This window comes from Cynocephalus volans, chromosome X (assembly GCF_027409185.1).
Source record: "Cynocephalus volans isolate mCynVol1 chromosome X, mCynVol1.pri, whole genome shotgun sequence".
Lineage (NCBI taxonomy): Eukaryota > Metazoa > Chordata > Mammalia > Dermoptera > Cynocephalidae > Cynocephalus > Cynocephalus volans.
Window position 1 is genome coordinate 86,835,378 of NC_084478.1, and position 22,318 is coordinate 86,857,695.

Here is a 22,318-nt window from a genome sequence, read left to right on the forward strand (position 1 = left end):
GCTAGTTAAGGCCAGAATTGGAATATGAGCAATCTAATACCAGAGCTCAAGCTCTTAACCTGTACACCCATTGATTGGACAATGGAACCTCACGAGGAACGATAGCCTGTTAAAAGAAGCCCCACGAAATTTGTAAATTTTGGAATTCACTCATAAAGCACATCTACCACTCTCCTCTTCTTCCTCCTTCTCCTGCTTACTTCTTTTTCTTTCTTTCTTTTTTCTTTTTTTTTAATTTTGTTTTTTCTTATACCGAAGATTGACCTGCAGGTTTTCAGTGAAATAAAAGCTGGATGCCACTATTTCCATTTGGTTTAAAAGTCCCCTTTGCCATTTCCCAAGGTTTGTCATATTAACTTAGTTTTCTTTCCCTCCAGCTCCAACCCCATCATACCAGAAAGAAAGAGGCACTGGTACAAAAAGCCCAGACAATGTGAATGTTAATTATGAACTCAGAAGAAATGAGTGGCTGGGCAGAATGGCATAGAAGGCAAGAGAGAGAAGACAAAAAACAGAACAAAACTAGAGTTTGGCTACTGGAAGAGCAGCACAGAAAACAACAATCCGCTAGTAAAACGCAAAAGGCAAAAGTTTTAGGAGGAGCTTGACGTACACACAATTATAATAGGTTAAAGCCCAAGAACTTCACTTTAAACATAGTAAACACTCAAGTATTCTTAAAATAGTTTGTTTTTCTTTAAACCAATACTTCATATGTAAGTATGACTGATAAATTGAAAGCTGCATATATTTAATGTGTATATCACAATGAGCTTGTGGATATATACATACTCATGAAACCATCACCACCATCAAGACTATAAGCACATCCAGCACCTCCTAAAGTTTTCTCCCATCCCCTTTCTTATTGTCATTCTTATTCTTTTTTAAAAATTGAAATGCATTGATTATACATATTGATGGGGTACAGAGTTATATTTCAATGAAAGTATACAATGTACAATGATCAAATCATGGTAATTAGCATATATATCACTACAAAACAATATTTCCTTTGTGATGTGGACATTTGATTTCTTCTCTTCTAGCCTCCTGAGAACTTCTAGTAAATTAATCCTAATTATACATGCCTAGATTGATTGTACACCAATAGAATTTATTTTTTGAATCTAGGTGTAATTTTGTGTCTACTAAGCAAATCCCACTGCCCCCCCTCCCTCCTCACCTTTCACAACTCTAGTAACCACGGTTCTACTCTCGCATTCTAAGAGTTCAACATATTATTATTGCTATTTATTTTATCTCTCACATATGAGTGAGAACATGTGGTATTTCTCTTTCTGCACCTGGGTTACTTCACTAAACATTATTTTATCCAAATTCATCTATGCTGCTGTGAATGGCAGAATTTCATTCTTTTTTATGGCTAAGTAGTATTCCATTGTGTATATATACCACATTTTCTTCATATAGTCATCTGTCAATGAACATTTAGGTTGGTTCCATATTATGGCTATTGTAAATAGAGCTGCAATGAACATGGGAGTGCAGGTATCCCTTCAACATGATGATTTCCATTCCTTTGGATATATACCTAGTAGTGGGATTGCTGGATCATTTGATAGCTCTCTCTGTAGTTGTTTCAGAAACCTCCATACTGTTTTCCAATAATGGCTGTGCTAATTTACAGTCCCACCAACAGTGAAGAAGAGTTCCCCTTTCCCCTCATCCTTGCTAGCATTTTTTATTATCGGTCTTTTTAATAATGTCCAGTCTAACTGGGGTGAGATGATATTGCAATGTGGTTTTGATTTGCATTTCCCGGCTGATTAGCATTTTTTCATATACCAGTAAGACATTTGTATGTCTTCCTTTGAAAAATGTCTATTCAACTCCTTGGCCCATTTTTAAACTGGATTGTTTGTTTGTTTACTATTGCTTGAGTTCCTCATATATTCTGGATATTAAACTCTTGTCATATGTATAGTTTGCACATATTTCCCCCCATTCTGTAGGTTGTCTTTATACCCTTTTCAGTGTTTCCTTGGCTGTGCAGAAGCTTTTAAGTTTGATAGAATCTCATTTGTTTATTTTTCTTTTGTTGCTTGTGCTTTTGGGATCTTTTTCATAAATTCTTTGCGCAGCCCTACTTCCTGAAGTGTTTCCCTTATGTTTTCTTTTCATAATTGTATGGTTTCAGGTCTTATATTTAAGTCTTTAATCCATTTTGAGTTGATTTTGGTATATGGTGAGAGGTATAGGTCCAGTTTCATTCTTCTTCATATGGATGTATAATTTTCCCAGCACCATTTGTTGAAGAGGCAGTCTTTTCTCCAATGTATGTTCTTGTTGCCTTTGTCAAATATCATTTGGTTGTAAGTATGTGGGTTGATTCCTGGGTTTTCTATTCTGTTCCATTGGTCAGAGTGTCTGTTCTTATGCCAGAACCATGCAGTTTTTGGTTGCAATTGCTTTGTAATATAATTTGAAATTGGGTAGTGTTATGCCTCTGGCTTTATTTATTTATTTTTGCTCAGGATTGCATTGGCTATTTGAGATCTTTTGTTGTTCCATATACATGTCAGGATTGTTTTTTCTATTTCTGTGAAGAATGTCATTGTTATTTCGATGGGGATTGCATTGAATCTGCATACTGCTTCAGGTAGTATGAACATTTTCATGATGTTAATTCTTCCAATCCAAGAGCACGGAATGTCTTTCCACCTTCTCATGTCCTCTTTAATTTCTTTCAGTAGTGTTTAGTATTTCTCATTGTAGATATCTTTCACTTCCTTGGTGAAATTGATTCCTAAGTATTTTATTTTGGGGTGACTATTGCAAATGGGCTTGCTTTCTTGATTTCATTTTCTGCCTGTTCGTCATTAGAGTATAAAAACATTACTGATTCTGGGTGTTGATTTTGTACCCTGCAACATTTTTGAAATTGTCAGTCAGCTCTATGAGTTTTTTTGTAGAGTCTTTAGGTTTTTCTATATATAGGATTATATCATCTACAAACAGGGAGAGTTTGACTTTTTCCTCTCCAACCTGGATTCCCTTAATTTCCATCTCTTGCTCTTTCTAGTACTTCCAATACTACATTAAATAGGATGGCTGAGAGTGGGCATTCCTGTTCTTAATCCTGTTCTTAATCCTATCATTCAGGATTATGTTGGTGGTGGGTTTGTCATATATGAGTTTTATTGTGTTGAGATACTTTCCTTCTATGCCTAATTTGCTTACAGTCTTTATCATGAAGGGGTGTTGAATTTTGTGAGGTGCTTTTTCAGTGTATATTAGATAATTATATGGTTTTTGCCCTTGATTTTTATATGTGATATATCCTATTTATTGGCTTACCTATGCTGAACCATCCTTGCATCCCTGAGATGAATCCTATTTGATCATGTTGTATATATTTTTTTGATGTGTTCCTGTATTCTGTTTGCTAATATTTTGCTTAGAATATTAGACCTATGTGTTCATTAGAGGTATTGGCCTATAGTTTTCTTTTCTTTCATTTTTTTTTATTGTATCTTTGTCTGATTTTTGTATCAGGGTGATTTTCACCTCATAGAATGATTTTGGGAGAGTGGACCCTGTTTCATTTTTTTGGAATAATTTGAAGAGAATTGGTATTAAGTCTTTAAATGCTAGGAGAATTCAACAGTAAAGCTATCTGTTCCTGGGCTTTTCTTTGTTGGAAGACTTCTGATTACTGCTTCAGCTGGCTGGTTGGCTCAGTTGGTTAGAGCAGAGCCTTGTAACACCCAGGTCAAAGTTTTGGATCCCCTTAATGGCCAGCCACCAAAAAAAAAAAAAAAAAAAGAAAGAAAGAGATGATTACTTCTTCAGTCTCATTGCTTGTTATTGGTCTGTTCAGTGTTTCTATTTCTCCTTGGTTCAGTCTTGGTAGTTTATATGTGTCCTAAAACTTATCCATTTGCTCCCGGTTTTCAAATTTGTTGGTGTATAGTTGTTTATAATAGTGTCTAATATTTTGTATTTCTGTGATATCAGCTATAATGTCTCCTTTTTCATTTCTGATTTTTGGTTTTTGGGTCTTCTCTCCTTTTTTTAGTTAGCCTAGCCAATGGTTTTTCTATTTTGTTTATCTTCTTAAAAAACTAACTTTTTGTGTCATTGATCATTTGCATCATTTTGGGGTCTCTATTTCATTTATTTCTGCTCTGATTGGATTGTTCTTGTTTTTCTAGTTCTGTAAGGTGTAGCATCAGGTTGTTTATTTGAAATATTTCTATTCTTTTGATGTAAGCATTTATTGTAATAAAATTTCCTCTTTGTACTGCTTTTGCCATAGCACACAGGTTTTGGTATAATGTGTCTTCAATTTCATTAGTTTAATTTTTTTTTAAATTTCCAGTTTTATTTCTTGTTGGACCCATAGATTGTTCAGGAGCATATTGTTTAATTTCCATGTATTTGTGTGGTGCAGTTTCACTTTATAGAATTCTAGGTGTAATCGTTGTGCTCAGAAATGATAGTTGAAATGATTTTAAATATTTAAAAGTTTGTTGAGACTTGATTTGTGACTTAACACATGGTTTATCCTGGATAATGTTCCATGTGCTGATGAGGAGAATATATATTCTGTAGTTATTGGATGATATGTTCTATACATATCTGCCAGGTTAAATTGGTCTAATGTATAGTTTAAATCCTTTGTTTCTTGGTTGATTTGTTGCCTAGATGGTCTGTCCAGTGCTGAGAGAGGGATGGTCAGGTCCCCAGCTGTGTTTGGATTGGGGTCTATCTCTTTCTTTAGATCTAATAATGTTTGTTTTATATATCTGGGTACTCCCATGTTGGGTATGTGTATATTTATGAATGTTATGTCTTCTTGCTGGATAAGTCTCTTGATCATTATATAATGGCCTTCTTTGTGTCTTTTTATGGTTTGTGGCTTAAGGTCTATTTTATCTCATATAAAAATAGATACTCCTGCTCGTTTTTGTTTCCATCTGTGTCATATGTCTTTTTCTATCCCTTCACTCTTAGTTTGTGTGTATCTTTACTGGTGAGGTGAGTCTTGTAGACAGCATATAGTTATGTCTAGCTTTTTAATTCATTTAGTCAGTCTTTGTGTTTTGAGAGGGGAACTTAATCCATTTACATTTACGGTTGTCAATGAGAGATATTGTCTCACTCCTGGCATTGTATCCATTTACTTTTGGGTGTCTTCAACATTTTTTGTTCTTTTTTCCTCTTTTATTGTTTGTCTTCATTGTTTGTTGGTCTTTCTGAGGTGGCATGTTATGGCTTCTTTCTCTTTCTTATTTGCATTTTTGTTCTACCTGTGGGTTTTGTTCTTTCTTGTTTATTCATGATAATGATTACTATTTTTTGGATTTCAGATGCAGGACTCCCTTGAGGATTCCTTGTAGGGCTGGTCATGTGGTGTTAAACTCCTGCAGTTTTTGTCTAGGGAATACACTGTGTCTCCTTTATCTCTTAAGAATAGACTTGCTTTTTGTAATATTCTTGGCTGGCAGTTTTTTCTTTTGCTATTTTAGTATATCATCAAATTGTCTTTTGGCCTGTAGAGTTCCTGTCGAGAAGTCTGCTATTGGTCTGTGGGAAACTCCCTTATAGGTGACTTGCTACTTTTCTCCTGTTGTTTTTACCATTCTCTCTTTGCCTCTGACTTTTGCCAGTTTGAATATAATGTGTTTTGAAGAGGACCTTTTTAAATTAAATCTGTTTGGAGACCTTTGGGTGTCTTGGATCTGAAGATCTGTGTCTCTCCCTATACCTGGGAAGTTTTCCACTATTATTTTGAATATGTTTTCAGTGACTTTTTCTTTCTCTTCCCTTACTGGAATACCTGTAATTTGGATGTTTGTGAGCTTAAGATTGTCTTTTAGCTCTCTTAGATTTTCTTTATTTTTAAATTCTGTTTTCTTTTTTTGTCCATGTAGGTAATTTCAAAAAGGCTGTCTTCAAGATCAAAAATTCTTTATTCTGTTTAGCCTGCTGCTTAAGCTGTCAGTTGTGTTTTTTTATTTCATTGAAGGAATCCTTTACATCCCAGAGTTTTGCTACATTTTTTTAATGGCATCTATCTCTTTGTAGATTCTCATATTCATATCCTGGATAGTTTTTCTCATTTTGTTGTGTTGTCTAACTTAATTTTCTTGTACCTCATTGAGTCTCTTTAGGACTGTTACCTGGAATTCCTTTTCAGTCATTTCAACGGTTTCTTGCTCTATAGGGTCTGGTACTTGAGAACTATTGTATTCCTTTGGTGGTGTCATATTTTCTTATTTGTTCACATTGCTGTTATCTCTACACTGATGTCTGGACATCTGGTATGTCATTTGCTTCTTCTATTATTCTGGAGTGGGCTTTGAGGAGAGATAATTCCTCCTGTAGATGTGTTTTATATTGACTGTTGAGTAGGGTGTTTTAGTATTGGTTCTGGGTAGACACAGTAGTGTACTCTCTCTGTGGGTACTTCAGCCATATTCAATGTTGGAGTTGCATGTGGGTGCCTCTATGGCCTAGGCACTGGGCCACTTAGTGATTCCTTGCTCAGGCTAGTGACACTGTGTTGGGTCATTGAGGATGTGGCTGGTCTCTTGAATTCTTGAAAGAAGCATCTGTGTGCCCTGTCACACTTTGGCTGGGATGTGTGACCCTGGGTGGCCTTTCTGGTAACCCAGCTAGCATCCTGTGACCCTGATGGCTACTCCACAGTGATCTGAAGGTCTTCAGCTTAAATGGACAACCCATTGTGGGAATCCTAGGGATTGGGACTAGGACCTTAGGCTTTGAATAGTTAATCAAGGGTGCTCAATAGCTTCTCAGCTAGAGTGAGTGACTTGATGGTGTACCTGGGGCTCTGGAAAATGCCCCATACCCGCAGGGGAGATGTGACAGTACTCTTTAGCTTTCCTGTTGAAGTGGATGATGCCAATGGGCTCACTGGATTTGTGTGTGGGTCCCTGTATTCTCAGGAGGGACACTTGGATGGTCTGTAGCACCACTGCTAAAGTGGCATACTCTGGTTGAGGCACTTGCAGTTTTGACATGGATCCCTCACTCCCAAGAGGGATTCTGGGGCTCTGTATTTCTGTTCAAGTGCAGTGGCTACTCTGAGTGAGTCTTCTGTGGTTCTGAACAGGTCTCTCTGATCCTAAGAGCATTACTGGCACACCCTGGATCTCTTCAGATGGGATGGGTTGTCCTTCACAAGTTCGTTGGGGCTGCAGCTTGGCTACTGTGCCCCCAAGAGAGATGCTGGATCTTTCTGAAGGCCCCTTGCTGGGGTAAACAGCCCTGGGCGGGCTGATTGGTACTGCAGGTATGTGCCTGTGATTTAGAGAGGTTTATGTGTTCTCTACCAGCTGTTTGTGGCTGCACAAAATGCAAAGATGCCTCACTGATGAAGGTGGGGTTGCTAGAAGTAGCTAGGTACTTCAGTTAGTTTTCTGACTCTGGATAGTGTGCACACAGACCCCCTCCATCCTGAGGGTGGCACTCTCTGCACTGAACTGCCTATTCCCTGGGCACAGGAACTGCATGGCTTTGGGTGTGGGCAACCCAGCATGTTGATACAGTCACAGGGCAGTGAGATTTCTGGGGGGGGGGGGGACAGAACTATATTATCTCTGGTGTTGGAACCAATCTCATATCTGTGATCAGTGTAGAAGTCTGGGGCCTGACGGGTGAGGGAAGTTTACTGTGTGGCCCTCCCTAGGTCAATTCAGATTCATGTGCCCTCAGGAGTTCCCTACACCAGATGTCTAGCTGCAGAGGCCACACCCAAGATAAGCATGTGGATTCTCCTCTACCATGTCATGCTGTCGGTATTGATTGTGTATCCCACCAATATAGGTGGCGTCACCAGGTGTGGCACCTGCCTGAATATGGTGCCTTCTTGGTCTGTAAGGAGCATGCGCTGACCCACTTTGTCCTGAGGGTGGAACCCTCTCGGCACTGAGCCATCTCGCAGGACCCAAACCGAGGGCCTATCCTGGTTCTAAGCTCAAAGCAGCAGTCTGGAACCCAGGAAGTGGGGATGTATGTCCCAACCCCAGCCAAGGCAACCACTCGTGCCTTCAGCAGTTCCTGACACCAAATGCATGGCCAAAAGGGCAGCACAGACTCCTCCATGGGTTGGGTTGTAGGTTGCCTCACCTTTCTATGGTCAGAATCTACTCCTGAGTCTCTGCCACTCTAGAATGGGGGATGGGGTGGTGATTGCTGAGGAGAATTTTTCTGTTCTCTTTGTGGCTATCCTAAGTCTCTGAATTCACCAAATCAAATCCTCTGCTACTCCCTCAATGTATTCATCCTCCCTTCTTTTCATTTTACTCCTCCAAGTGTAGCTGCACATTCAGTATATTCTCCATCTTTGTGGGAGAGATAAATAATGTCTCCTTTTAGTCAGCCATCTTGCCTTACCCTTATTTTAATTTTTTAAGGAAACTCCATATTATTTTTAACAATAGTTGTACCAATTTTTCTACTCATCAACAGTGTACAAGTTTCCTTTTCTCCACATTCTTGCCAGCACTCACTTGTTCTTTCTCTCTCTCTTTTTAAATAATAGCCATCCTAACAGGTGTGAGGTGATAACTCACTGTGATTTTGATTTGCATGTTTCTAATGATTGGGGATATTGAGTACTTTTTTATATATCTGTTGTCCATTTGTATGTCTTCTCTGGAAAAAGGTTGAGGTCTTTCGCCCATTTTTGAATCAGATTTTTTGTTTCATTTCCTAATAGTTGTACATTTTGGATATTAATCCTTTATTAAATGAATGATTCGCAAATATTTTCTTCCATTCCATAGGTTGCCATTTCATTTTAACAAAGGCTTCCTTTACTGTGCCAAAGCTATTTAATTTTATGTGTTTCCCCTTGTTTATTTTTACTTTTGTTGTCTGTGCTTTTGTAGTCATATCCAAAAAATTATTGCCAAGACCAATGTCAGAGAACCTTTTCTTTACATTTTCTTCAGTTTTATGGTTTCAAGTCTTATGATTAATTCTTAGTACATTTTGAGTTGATTTTTGTATATGGTGCAAAATAAGGGAAGGGTTCAATTTTATCCTGCATGTGAATATCCAGTTTTTTCAACACCATTTATTGAAAAGACTGTTCTTTCCCGATTGTGTATTCTTGACTCTGCTGTTGAAAATAAGATTCACATATATGCATGGGCTTATTTCTGGGATATTCTTTTTCATTGTGTAAGGTGTCTGTTTTTATGACAGTGCCATTCCATTTTGATTACAATAGCACTGTAAAATAATTTTAAAAGCAATAAATGTGATACCTCCAGCTTTGTTCTTCCTGCTCAGATAACTTTGGCTATTTAGGTTCTTCTGTAGTACTATATGAATTTTAAGTTTTTTCTATTTCTTTGAAAAATACTATTGAGATTTTGATATAAATTGCATTGGATCTATAGATCCATTTGGGTAGTAGGAGCATTTTAATAATATTAGTTATTCCAATCCTTGAATGTGGAATAAATTTCCATTTATTTGAGATGATATCACAATGTGGTTTTGACTTGCATATCTCTGATGACTAGTGATGTGAAACATTTTTCATATAGCAGTAGTAGGCCATTTGCATGTCTTCCTTTGAAAAATGTCTATTCATCTCCTTGGCCCATTTTTAAATTGTATTATTTGATTTTTTACTGTATAGTTGTTTGAGTTCTTTATATATTCTGGATATTAATCATTGTCAGATGTATAGTTTGCAAATATTTTTCCCCATTCTGTGAGTTCACTTTCTGCTCTATTGATTGTATCCTTTGCTATACAGAAGCTTTTCAGTATGATATAGTCCCATTTGTTTATTTTTTCTCTCACTGCTTGTACATTTGGTGTCTTATTCATTAAGTCTTTGCCCAGTCCTATTTCCTGGAGAGTTTCCCCTATGTTTTCTTTTAGTAGTCTTATAGTTTTGGTCATATATTAAAGTCTTTAGCCCATTTTGAGTTGATTTTGGTATACAGTGAGAAGTGCAGTTCTAGTTTCAATCTTCTGCATATAGAAACCTGATTTTCCCAGCACCATTTATTGAAGAGGCAGTCTTTTCCCCAATGTATGTTTTTGTTGCCTTTGTCAAAGATCAGTTGGCTGTAAGTATATGGGTTGATTTCCAGGTTTTCTGTTCTGTTTCATTGATACAATTGTCTGATTTTACTCCAGTACCATGCTGTATCAGTTACAATAGCTTTGTAACATAATTTGCAGTAAGGTTGTTCTATGAATCCACCTTTATTATATTTTATTTATTTATTTTGTTCAGAATTGCTTTTGTTATTTGGGGTCTCCAGTAGCTCCATATGAACGTTATGATTGCTTTTTCTGTTTATGAAAAGAATGACATTGGCATTTTGATAGGGATTGCATTGAATCTGTAGATCACTTTCAGTAGAATAGACGTTTTCACAATGTTAATTCATCCCACCCAAAAGCAAGGTATGTCTTTCCATCTTTTTGTGTCCTTTTTAATTTCTTTCAGTATTGATTTGCAATTCTCATTATAGAGATCTTTTGCCTACTTAGTTAAACTGATTCCTGGGTATTCTATTTTTTGTTGACTATTTTAAGCAGGCTTGCTTTCTTAATTTCTTTTTCTGCTAATTCATTACTGGAGTATAAACATACTACTGATTTGGGGGTGTTAATTTTGTATCCTGCAACATTACTGAAATTGTTAATCAGCTCTAATAGTTTTTTAGTAGAGTCTATTGGTTTTTCAATGTATAAGATCATGTCATCTGCAAACAGAAATAGTTTGACTTTGTCCTGTCCTTTCCAATCCTAAATACACTCTATTTCTTTCTCTTGCCTCATTGCTCTAACTAGTACTTCCAATACTATGTTAAATAAGAGGACTGAGAGTGGGCATTCTGTTTTATTCATGTTCTTAAGTGAAAAGCTTTCAACTTTTCCAAATTTAGGATAATATTAGCAATTGGTTTGTCATAAATGGCTTTTATTGTGCTGAGATAGTTTCCTTCTTTAACTAATTTGCTGAGTATCATAAAGGGATATTGATTTATGTGAAATACTCTTTCTGCATCTATTGAGATAATAATATGGTTTTTGTCCTTCATTTTGTTGATGTGGTGTATCACATTTATTGATTTGTGCATGTTGAACCATCCTCACATCCCTGGGATGAAAAACACTTGACCATGGTGTATTCTTTTTATGATGTGCTCCTGTATTCTGATTGCTAATATTTTGGTGAGGGGTTTTGCATCTATATTCTTCAATGATATTGGCCTGTAATTTTCTGTTTTTGTTGTATTTTTGTCTTGTTTTGGTATTAGGGTGATGCTGCCTTCATAGAATGAGTTTGGGAGAATGGCTTCTGTTTTAAGTTTTTGGAAAAGTTTGAAGAGAAGTGGTATTAGTTCTTCTTTAAAGCTTTTATAAAATTCATCTATAAAGCTGTTCAGTCCTGGGCTTTTTGTTGTTTGAGATTGCTGTTTACAGTTTCAATCCCTTTGCTTGTTATTGGTCTGTTCAGGCTCTCTATTTGTTCTTGTTTCAGTCATGGAAGATTGTATTTTTCCAGAAATTTATGCATTTCCTCCATTTTTTCATATTTATTGGCATATAGTTGTTTACAATAATCTCTGATGATTCTTTGTATTTCTGTGGTGTCAGTTGTAAAGTCTCCCTTTTCATTTCAGATTTGCATTATTTCTGTCTTCTCTATTGTTTTTTTCTTTTTGTGAACCTAGCAAATGGTATCTCTATTTTATTTATCTTCTCAAAAAAACAATTTTTTGTTTCATTATCATTTGTATTGTTTTTCAGGTCTCCGTTTCATTTACTTCTGTCCTGATGTTAATTATTTCTTTTTGTCTACTAATTTTAGGAATGGATTGGTGGTATTTTTCTCCATCTTAGAGGTACAGTGTTAGGTCATTTACTTGAAAACTTCCAATTCTTGTGATGTAAGTGTTTATTGTAATAAAATACCCTCGTAGTACCGCTTTTGAAGTATCCCACAGGTTTTGTTATAATGTATCTTTATTTTTGTTAGTTTCAAGTAATTTTTTGATTTCCTATTTAATTTCTTCATTGTTAGTTGTATTTTTGAGGTGATGTGACTTAGCTTCTTTCTCTTTCTCATTTGCATTTTGGTTTTAATGTTGGGTTTTGTTCTTTCTTGTAAATCCATGAGAGTGATTATCATTTTTCAGATTCCAGATGCAGTACTCCTTTGAGTATTTCTTGCAGGGCTCATCATGTGGTAGTAAACTCCCATAAATTTTTTCTGGGAAATACACTATTTGTCCCTCATTTCTGAAGCATAATCTTGCTGGATATAGAATTCTTGGCTGGAAATTTGTATTATTTAGTATTTTCAATATACCTTCCCATTTCTTTCAGGACTGTAAGGTTCCAGTTGAGAAGTCTGTTGTTATCTGATGGTGGATCTCTTATAGGTGACTTGATGCTTTTCTCTTGCTGCTTTTCAAATTCTCTCTGAATTCTGCCAGTTTGACTACAATGTGTCTTGGAAAGGATCTTTTTAGATTGAATATGTTTGTGGATCTTTGGGCTTCTTGGACCTGAAGGTCTGTGTCTCTCCCTATGCCCTGGAAGTTTTCTGTTATTATTTCCTTGAAAAGGTTTTCAATGCCTTTTCCTGTCTCCTCCTCTTCTGGAATACCTATGATTCAAACGTTTGTGCACTTCTGGTTGTCTGCTAGCTCTCTTAGATTTTCTTCATTTTTGTAAAAATTTTTTTTCCCTTTTGTTTTCTATTTGGGTTATTTCAAAAAGACTATCTTCAAGTTTTAAATTCTTAATTATGCTTACCGTAGCCTGCTGCTCAAGCTTTCTGTTCTGTTTTTTTATTTCATTAAGTGAATCCTTCAGTTCTAGGAGTTCTGCTACATTCTTTTTTGAGGTATTAATCTCTGTACATTTCCTCTGGATATTTTTTTCTTGTTTCATTGTGTTCTCTAGCTGATTTTTCTTTTACCTCTTTGAGTTTTCTTAAAATCAGTGCTCACAATCCTTTCTCAGATATCTAAAGGGTTTCCTGCTCTATAGGGTTTGGTACTTTAGAATTATCATATTCCTTCATTGGTGTCATATCTTCTTCTTTATTTGTCATTCTAGTATTTTTTCATTGATGTTTGGTCATCTGATAGGACACTTGTTTCTTCTATTATTCTGGAGTGGGCTATGAGGGGAAAGAATTCCTTCTCTATTTGTAGGGTCTGCTGGTGACTTTTCTTGTATCAATGCAATTGAGTATACAGTCGGCTGCCACAGCTCCTGCACTGTTGGTGGGTATGCCTTCTCTGGGGCTCAGGGTGGGCATGTGCCAGTGCCAGAAGCTGGTCTGTGTCATGGAAGCAGTGCTCACCTGGGGCACTTGCATGGTTGGTTGGTGAGCATGCCTTCTCTGGGTCTCAGGGTGGGCAATTTTGTCCGATTAATGTGCTATAAAATTCAGTTTACCAGTTTCTTGTTGAGGATTTTTGCATCTATGTTAATAAGGGATATTCACCTGCAAATTGTTTTTGTCTTGCAATGTCCTTGTCTGACTTTAGCATCAAGGACTTCTGGCCTTGTAAAACGAGCTTTGAAGTATTCCCTCACCTTTAGAGTTTTAGAAGGGTTTGAGAAGGATTGGCATTAATTCTTTGTTAAATGTTTAGTAGAATTCAACAATTAAGTGATTGGGTCATAGGCTTTTCTTTTGGGGGAAGTTTTTGATTACTTATTAAATCTCCTTACAATGTATCAGCCTGTTGAGATTTTGTATTTATTCATGACTTACCTTTGGTAGGTTGTGTGTTTCTAGGAATTTATCCATTTCTCCTAGGTTGTCCAGTTTATTGGCATATGATTATTTATAGCACTCTCATGATCATTTAGATGTCAGTGGTCTCAGTGATGTCTTCTTTTTCACTTATAATTGTATTTATTTGAGTCTTTCTTGTCTTTTCTTAGTCAAGCTTAAGATTCATCCATTTTTTAAAATCTTTTCTAAAAAAAACTTTTAGTTTTGTTGCTCTTTTCTATTGCTTTTCTAGTCTCTAATGCATTTATTAAATGTTATTTCATTTAAAAAATATATGTATTTCCTTCCCTCTGCTTATTTTGGGCTTATTCTTTTCTTTTTCTAGCCACTGAGGTGAAAAGAGAGGCTGCTTATTTGTGATTTTTCTTTTTTATCTTTTTCTTTTTTCTTTTTCTTTGCATTAAAATTCAGAAACAGCCAGAGGCACCTTTATTCTAAATCCAGAGTCTGCAGAGAAAAATAGCAGACTGAATTACTTTTCTCCAGATTTCTCTAAGTATGTCACACAAAGGAACCTAGTTAAAAAAAAATTTTTTTTTTTTTGGCAGGTGGCCTGTTAGGAGGATCTGAACCCTTAGACCTTGGTGTAACTAACATTGTGCTCTAAACAACTGACCTAACTGGGCAGCCCAGGAACATAATTTATTTCTTTATTTCTTTATATTTTTTTAATATTTATTTTTATTTATTTTATTTTTTTAATTTTATTTTGTCGATATACATTGTGGCTGATTATAGTTCCCCATCACCAAAACCTCCCTCCCTCCTCCCTCCCCCCCTCCCCACCAACAATGTCCTTTCTGTTTGCTTGTTGTATCAACTTCAAGTAATTGTGGTTGTTATATCTTCTTCCCCCCAACGTTTTTTGTGTGTGTGTGTGTGTGTCTGTGAATTTATATATTAATTTTTAGCTCCCACCAATAAGTGAGAACATGTGGTATTTCTCTTTCTGTGCCTGACTTGTTTCACTTAATATAATTCTCTCTAGGTCCATCCATGTTGTTTCAAATGGCAGTATTTCAATCATTTTTATAGCTAAGTAGTATTCCATTGTGTAGATGTACCACATTTTCCGTATCCACTCATCTGATGATGGACATTTGGGCTGGTTCCAACTCTTGGCTATTGTAAAGAGTGCTGCGATGAACATTGGGGAACAGGTATACCTTCGACTTGATGATTTCCATTCCTCTGGGTATATTCCCAAGAGTGGGATAGCTGGGTCGTATGGTAGATCTATCTGCAATTGTTTGAGGAACCTCCATACCATTTTCCATAGAGGCTGCACCATTTTGCAGTCCCACCAACAATGTATGAGAGTTCCTTTTTCTCCGCAACCTCACCAGCATTTATCGTTCATAGTCTTTTGGATTTTAGCCATCCTAACTGGGGTTAGGTGGTATCTCAGTGTGGTTTTGATTTGCTTTTCCCGGATGCTGAGTGATGTTGAGCATTTTTTCATATGTCTGTTGGCCATTTGGATATCTTCCTTAGAGAAATGCCTGCTTAGCTCTTTTGCCCATTTTTTAATTGGGTTGCTTGTTTTCTTCTTGTAAAGTTGTTTGAGTTCCTTATATATTCTGGATATTAATCCTTTGTCAGATGTATATTTTGCAAATATTTTCTCCCACTCTGTTGGTTGTCTTTTAACTCTGTAAATTGTTTCTTTTGCTGTGCAGAAGCTTTTTAGTTTGATATAATCCCATTTGTTTATTTTTCCTTTGGTTGCCCGTGCTTTTGGGGTCGTATTCATGAAGCCTGTGCCCAGTCCTATTTCCTGAAGTGTTTCTCCTATGTTTTCTTAAAGAAGTTTTATTGTTTCAGGGTGTATATTTAAATCCTTAATCCATTTTGAGTTGATTTTAGTATACGGTGAGAGGTATGGATCTAGTTTCATTCTCCTGCATATGGATATCCAGTTATCCCAGCACCATTTGCTGAAGAGGCAGTCCCTTCCCCAGTGAATAGGCTTGGTGCCTTTGTCAAAGATCAGATGGCTCTAGGTGCATGGGTTGATTTCTGGATTCTCTATTCTATTCCATTGGTCAGTGTGTCTGTTTTTATGCCAGTACCATACTGTTTTGGTTATTATAGCTTTGAAGTATAGCTTAAAGTCGGGTAGTATTATGCCTCCAGCTTTATTTTTTTTGCTCAGCATTGCTTTGGCTATGCGTGGTCTTTTATTGTTCCATATAAATGTCTGGATAGTTATTTCCATTTCTAAGAAAAATGTCCTTGGAATTTTGATGGGGATTGCATTGAATTTGTATATCACTTTGGGTAGTATGGACATTTTCACTATGTTGATTCTTCCAATCCAAGAGCATGGGATATCTTTCCATCTTCTTGTATCCTCTCTAATTTCTCTCAGCAGTGGTTTGTAGTTTTCATTAGAGAGATTTTTCACCTCCTTGGTTAACTCAATTCCTAAGTATTTTATTTTTTTGGTGGCTATTGTAAATGGGCAGGCTTTTTTGATTTCTCGTTCTGCATGTTCACTATTGGAGAAAGAAATGCTACTGATTATTGTGTGTTGATTTTTTATCTTGCTACTGTGCTGAAATAATTTATCAATTGCAAGAGTTTTTTTGTAGAGGTTTTAGGCTGTTTGATATATAGGATCATGTCATCTGCAAACAGGGACAGTTTGACTTCATCTTTTCCAATCTGGATGCCCTTTATTTCCTTCTCTTCTCTGATTGCTCTGGCTAGTACTTCCAACACTATGTTGAGTAGGAGTGGTGAGAGTGGGCATACTTGTCTAGTTCCTGTTCTTAAAGGAAAAACTTTCAGCTTTTCCCCATTCAGGATGATATTGGCAGTGGGTTTGTCATATATGGCTGTAATTACGTTGAGATACTTTCCCTCTATACCTAACTTATAGAGGGTCTGGCAATCTCCGTTTTCCTCCCCTTCTGGAATACCCATGACTCGGATATTTGAGTGCTTAAGGATGTCTGATATCTCTCTCAGATTTTCTTCAATGTCTTTGATTCTTTTTTCTTTCTTTTTGTCTGCTTGTGTTATTTCAAACAGCCCATCTTCAAGTTCAGAGGTTCTCTCTTCAACTTCCACAAGTCTGCTGGTTAAACTCTCCGTTGTGTTTTTTATTTTGCTGAATAACTTCTTAAGTTCAGCAAGTTCTGCTACATTTTTTTTCAGGACATCGATTTCCTAGTACATTTCCTCTTTCAGGTCCTGTATACTTTTCCTCATTTCATCATGATATCTAGCTGAGTTTTCTTGTATCTCATTCAGTTTCCTTAGAATTATTTCTCGAAATTCCTTGTCAGTCATTTCAAGGGCTTCTTGTTCTATAGGATCTAGAGTTTGAGATTTATTAACTTTAGGTGGTGTACTTTCTTGATTTTTTGTATTTCTGGTATTTTTTTTTTGATATTTATTCATTGTGGCAGGGGGTTTCACAGTCCACCGGTTTGAGACCATTGACTAACTAAGATGTTGCTGTGGTTGCCAATTCAGTATGGCTACCTCCATGACTGTTCAGTTGGCCTCTAGTACCTTGTGTGTTTGGTTGCCTCGGGTCTTGGGCCTCTCCGGGGAGCCACCTTTCTGGTCAGCTTGGACTCTGCTGGGCTGCTGTATCACGTACCACAGGGTGTGTGATCTCTGTTGAGCTTTCACTTCCTGTGCAGGACTTCTCCCTGTTCCGTGTGCTCTGGCCCAGGCTGTTGGATCATGCAGTGGCGACCCCACAGGGTGTGTGGTTTCTGTCGAGTCTCCGCCTCCCTGGCCGCATGTCTCCCCACTCTGTGCGCACTGGGGTGGTCTGGGACGTGTCTTCTGCAACCCTCGTCTATCAGCTGGGCCTTCAAGACCCAGCTTGGCACCATCTCGCCCAGGAAGTCTACCAGGTTTCTGCTAGGCACAGACGACCGGTCGCTCTGGGTGCCTTTGTAGCACTATGTAGATCTTTCTCGAGACTTGTTCCCCTTTGTATCCCCCCGGCATGGACCGAGTCTAGTGCCTGCCTGCAGTCAGCTCTACGGCAGGGTCAAGCAGACTTGGGAACTCTCCTACCACACTATTCCCAACTAGAAATTGGTTAGGCGTTTTTCCGAACTGGTGGCTGCAGAGATGGTATCTGCCTCCCAGTAACAGGGAGTTTACTGGGGGCTGGAGTCCATGGTGTGGTGGAGTGACAGTCGGCCCTGCCCATACTTCCTTGCTCTCCTGGCACTGGCCTGGGATGCCCCACACCACCAGCCCCTCCAGAGAACCATGGAGGGAGTGGGCGGGGAGGCCAACCCGCAGGCCCTGGGAAGCCCCACGCCGGGGCAAGCAAGTTGGGAGGCTCAGTGAGGAGCCAAGCCGGGCCAGAGCTGCCACCACCTGGGAAAATGGAGGCAGCCCCTGGGTGCTGAGTGGCCCGGTGATGCAGGCGGAAGCCGGGCAGGCGTCAGCCTCCTGAGTAGGGCCGGGCCAGGGGTCACTCACTGAGCTGTGCCACGTCGGGTGCTCACTCTCTGCCTCTGGTTTCTCGCCTTCCCCATTCTCAGTTCCCGCCGCCTCGGGCTGCTTGCTCATTCCCACGGCATGGCTCGGGCACTCCCAGGAATCTTCTTTTATGCTGGCCTGAAACTTCGAATCATGAATAGGGCAGCTGGCCGCCTTCAGCGCGGCTCCGACCTCCAGGATCCTGTCTGCATCCACGTTAGCCCTGGCGCCGTGTTCCCTGTTTAGAGACTCGCTTTTGCAGCTATGAAACAGTTCTTTTCCTGCTCCATACTTCAAAGCTGTTGCCTCTAAATGAGGCAGCCTCTCCTGCTGAGGGCAAAGTGGCGGTCAGCCCCCACGACCGGCCACCAGCAGCGGTCCTCCCTTAAGAGATGGCAAGAGGAATGTCCACAAGTTTCCCGGCTGCCTGAGGCCCAGTGGCCGCCTTTTCCACCTCAGCTACTCTGCCCCAACCGCCGCAGCCACCGCCATCTTGAACCCCCCCCTTTTTTTTCTTAGTGTATGCATTTATCACTATGAACTTCCCTCTTAGAAATTCTTTTCTGCATCTCATATGTCTTGATATGGTTTATTTCTATTTTTGTTTCTTAAAAATATATTTTTTTTACTTTTCTTTTGATTTCTTCTCTGACTCATTCATTGTTTAGGATTATGTTGCTTAATTTCCACATATTTGTGAATTTTTCAATTCCTCTTCTGTTACTTATTTCCAGCTTCATAATATTGTGATTGAAAAAGATATTTGATGTTACATCAATCTTTTTGAACTTGGTAAGACTTGTTTTGTGTCCTAACATTTGTGTCCATACTATTATTGCATTGCAGTCTATCTCTGTTCAGATATTTAACATTTGCTTTATATATTTTTATGTTCCAGTGTTGAGTGCATACATATTTGTCATTGTTATATCATTTTGGTGAATTTTTTCCATTATCATTATATGATAATCTATTTGTTTGTTTGTTTGCTGTGACTGGTTTTTACTTAAAATGTGTTGTATCCCCTGGAAGGGAGGTGAAGATTGGAAACTCATATTCCATATCTTGCAGACATCACTCCAAAACAAATTTTACTTTTGTTAGGGTCCATTTGAAGAAAAAGGCTTCTATTTTCATGTCTACTACTTCAGCTTTCCTAAAACTTCTTCTACCAGACATCTGTTTTCTGCCCCCCCCCCTTTTTCTTTCTCTCCATCTCTGTCTTTCTCTTTCTCCACCCACCCCCACACACTCACAACACTTCTCTACCTCTCTGCATGAAGCTTGGTGATAGAAGGATAGTCTGTCCGTTAAAGATTTCCACAAGGTGCAATGCCTGGTTTACTCTTCAGGTCCACATCTCTCCCAAGTAGAAAAGTTTATTTTTCTACTGGTGGTTGCAGTTTAATATTAAACATTGTATGGAGCCCTAATGGTGGCTAAGAGTGCAAGGGTTCTCTACATCCACTCCTTTATTCAACCAAGACATTTCTAGTATTATATTTTTTACATATTAAGTCTCCATGTAAATTTTTGCTTGAAGAAATAAAAAAATGTCTAAGGAACATTGCTCCTTCCATTGGAATTCCCATGGTTTGCTGTTGTTCAATAGCAAGTTTGCCTTTAATCTTTATTATTAACACATGGCTTGAGAATTAATTCTGAAGGCTCAGTTTTGATTGCTAGTGAATAGAATTGGCTTTGAAAAGTATTGGTAGGGGCTGTAAATCATAGTTGGAAATAGTTGAAAATTGTTATACTGCTAATGGGGTATGTGTTGAACTATTCTGATGTGTACATTCCTGATGAGTAGATTTATGTAGTTAGATTTATAAAAATAGAAGTAATGTCCTTAGAAGAGATGTACTTGGATATTTTGTGAGAAAGTGGGGAAAATTGGTGGGAAATGAGTTGGGAAATATGGCAAAAATTTACATTGCCCATTAGGAAACAAAGTCAAACAATTTCCTTAAGGAAAAATGTCATTGTATCAACGAGGTGGGGGAGCTCAAGTTTGACAAATAAGAGCTCTTATACACTATTAGTGCAGCCATTATGGAAAACAGTATGGAGATTCCTCAAAAAACTAAATATAAAACTACCATATGATAGATCAATTCCACTGCTGGATATTTATCCATAGGAAAGAAAATTAGAAGACCAAAGAGATATCTGCACCCCATGTTTATTGCAGAACTATTTACCATAGCCAAGATATGGGATCAACCCAGGTGTCCAATGACAGGTGAGTGGATAAAGAAAATGTGGTGTATATACACAGTGGAATATTATTCAGCCATAAAAAGAATAAAAATCTGTCATTTGCAGCAACATGGATGAGCCTCAAGACATTATGTTAAGTAAGTTAGGCACACAAAGATATATACCTTATGTTTTCACCCACATGTGGAAGCTGAAAAAAAAATCAAGCTTATAGAAGTAGAGAGTAGAACTGTGGTTACCAGAGGCTGGGAAGTGGAGGGGGAGACAGGGAGAGGGTGGTGAATGGATACAAAGTCACAACTAGATAGAAAAGTAAGTTCTAGTGGCCTACAATCATGCTAGTCATCTACAATTAACAATATTTTATGTTCTCAAATGGCTAGAAGAGAAGAATTCAAATGCTCTCATAACAAAGAAATGATAATGTTTTGCAATAATCAATATGCCGATTACTCTGATTTGATTATCACATATTGTATACATGTTTTGAAATATAACTTGGTACCCCCTAAATGTGCATGATTGATATTTGTCAATTAAAAAATAAATTTTAAAAGAGCCTAATTGCATTACAAGAAGTTATAAAGAAACTATATACTTGAAGCATCAAAAATGATGCCACCAGATGATCAATGAAACATAAAAATGAAGAAAAAGAAAAAAAACTAAAGACAAACTGGGGAAATATTTGCTACATACATCATAAGCAAGGGATTAATTTTCTTAATTCACATAGTGCCCTTCTAAACAAATAAACAGAAGGACAACAGCTCGATGGATAAGCAGGAAAAGGATATGAGCAGACAGTTCATATAGTTTTTACGATTTATTTAAAAATCAGCCATAAAAGGAAAGGTTAAATTAAAACTACATTGTATTCCAGTGCAATAATATTTTTACCTGTTTTCCTTACTTGATCTGCAATATTCCCCGGTATGTATTCTCAGTACATAAGCCTACTACCCAGCATATCTCCTTCCGAAATTGTCCATTTTTACTATAGACTGTGTATAGTGACTGTTTGCTGTCTTTCTAGAGGTGATCCCATACCATGCATGCTTTTCCTTTAGGTTTTCTCTACACCATATATAATTCCACCTTCCAAAGGGTAGCCACCACTAGAATGTGCCCTTGTCCTTGACAATGGATAATTCAAGATTCAGACGGTGAACAAGGATGTATAGCTTTTGCTGAATCTCACATAAGCTGAGGGTAGCCTGGATACACTCTTTTTTAAAAAAATTATCAACATACAATGTAGTTAATTTTTGTGTCCCTTTACCAATTCCACTTTTTCCTTCCTCCCTCTCCCCCGCCCCACATCAGCATTGTAACTGTTCACCTGCCTTAACAAGTTCAAGGAATTGTGATTGCTGTGTCTTCTTCCCCCACCCCCCATTTATTTGTTTCTATATTTATTTATTTATATTTATGAGCTCCTATAAATAAGTGAGAACATGTGGTATTTCTCTTTCTGTGCCTGGTGTATTTCACTTAATATAATTTTCTCTAAATCCATCCATGTTGATGTGAATGGTAGTATTTCATTTTTTTTATAGCAGAATAGTATTCCATTGTGTAGATATACCACATTTTCCTTATCCACTCGTCTGATGATGGGCATTTAGGCTGGTTCCAACTCTTGGCTATTGTAAATAGTGCTGCAATAAACATGGGAGTACAGGTATCCCTACAACATGATGATTTCCATTCCTCTGGGTATATACCCATGAGTGGAATAGCTGGATCATATTATAGATCTATCTGCAATTGTTTGAGGAACCTCCATACCATATTATATAAAGGCTGCACCATTTTGCAGTCCCACCAACAATATAGGAGGGTTCT